The sequence below is a fragment of the Rhinopithecus bieti genome, unplaced genomic scaffold (genome assembly GCF_001698545.2).
Source record: "Rhinopithecus bieti isolate Rb0 unplaced genomic scaffold, ASM169854v2 scaffold_56174, whole genome shotgun sequence".
NCBI lineage: Eukaryota > Metazoa > Chordata > Mammalia > Primates > Cercopithecidae > Rhinopithecus > Rhinopithecus bieti.
The window spans coordinates 2145625-2147650 of NW_016824749.1; positions in this window are offsets into that span (position 1 = coordinate 2145625).

Below are 2026 nucleotides of genomic sequence, written 5' to 3' on the forward strand. Positions count from 1 at the left end.
CTGGGTTCAAGCAATTCTCCTGACTCAGCCTTCTGAGTAGCTGGGGCTACAGGTATGCCACCACACCCAGCTAGTTTTTTTTGTATTTTTAGTAGAGACTGGGTTTCAACATATTGGCCAGGCTGGTCTCGAACTTCTGACCTCATCATCTGCCTACCTCAGCCTCCCAAAGTGTTGAGATTACAGGTATGAGCCACTGCGCCCGGCCTGGGTTTTTCTTTTCTATCATATAAGTTCCAATTCTAAACCATATGTTGGTGAATACACAAAATTGAATGCTTTTAACAGCACCCAAATAACCTGTTGAACGCTTTGCCGCTTAGAAATTTCTTCTGCCAGATACCCTAAATCATCTCAAAGTTCAAAGTTCCACAGATCTCTAGGGCAGGGGCAAAATGCTGCCAGTCTCTTTGCTAAAACATAACAAGATTCACTTTTGCTCCAGTTCCCAACAAGTTCCTCATCTCCATCTGAGACCGCCTCACTGTCCATATTACTATCAGCATTTTGGTCAAAGCCATTCAACAAGACTCTAGGAAGTTCCAAACTTCCCCACATCTTCCTGTCTTCTGAGCCCTCCAAACTGTTCCAATCTCTGCCTGTTACCCAGTTCCAAAGTTGCTTCCACATTTTTGGGTATCTTTATAGCAGCACCCCACTACCCAGTATGAGTTTTCTGTGTTAGTCCATTCTCACACTGCTAATAAAGACCCACCTGAGTCTGGGTAATTTATAAAGGAAGCAGGTTTAATGGACTCACAGCTCCACATGGCTGGGAAGGCCTCACAATCATGGTGGAAGGCAAAGGAGAAGTGAAGGTATGTCTCACTGGCATCAGGCAAGAGAGCTTGTGCAAGGGAACTGCCCTTTATAAAACCATCAGGTCTCAAGAGACTTATTCACTGTCATAAGAACAGCAGAGGAAAGACCCGCCTCCATGATTCAATTACCTCCCACTGGGCCCCTCCCAGGACACACGGGAATTATGGGAACTACAATTCAAGATGAGACTTGGGTGGGGACACAGTCAAACCATATCGCACCCCAACAACTGTGTTTTACAGAGAGAGTTAAGTGAAAATCTTTTCTTGAAAGTATTCATAAGCCCACGTTTTCATCGGGCCAGGGGAAAACCTCTTCATGCTTGCCAGGTTCTACAGTGATAAGTCACCGTTTCTCTCTTTCACCCATGGTGTCCATTGTTTCAAGCAATGTCTGGAACTAAAAACACCCAACCTGTCGGTCAGAACATCATGTGTTCCCCACATGGAAACCTGTATCTGCAGAGCTTGCTTTAACTAATTCTACTGTGCAAACACTAAAAACTGTGCTAGCTCTGCTACACTCAGCAATTAGAATCTAGTTTTTCTGACTGGCCTACTGAGATTTTTCTTCCAACTACAAAGCTTCCATCCTATACCTTGAGCAGAATTATTTAGGGCATAAGGGAAGGAAATTTTGCCTATCTGCAGCTTTCCCTCTAAAGTTAATGGTCGGCTCAAAAACACAATTGCCATTCTTCCACTCTGCAGTAAAAAGGCTGCACACATTCAGTGCAACTCAACGCAACTACATGGGTCAAGGAAATCATTGGAATGGTTCACTGGGGCTGCTTTTACACATTTACCCTTGCTCAGCGTTTTTGTTCAATACTCAGCCTTGCGTTTGCCTTCCAGTGCTATCTACCTTTCAGCACTGAATCCAGAGTCTGCTCTTCTAGGCACTCTAATTTTCTTGCATTTAACCTTTAAAAAATTGACAGTTTTTCTCCTCTTTATAATTTTATGACTTTGGAATCCGTAAAAGCAGGAAATAAAATGCCATTCTCTTTTTCCAAATTAAAAAAAAAATCTGAAAAGAGAATAGAAAATGAATTGTTGGACTGTCAAGATCTTCCACGTGAAGACGTTGAATAATGAAATCAAAACAGATAATCAAGCATAGATCAACTCATATTTGCATTCCAGCATTTCTTTAAAATAATATGACACAGAAGGATTTTCTGCAGACCTGAAATGTCTCTTAT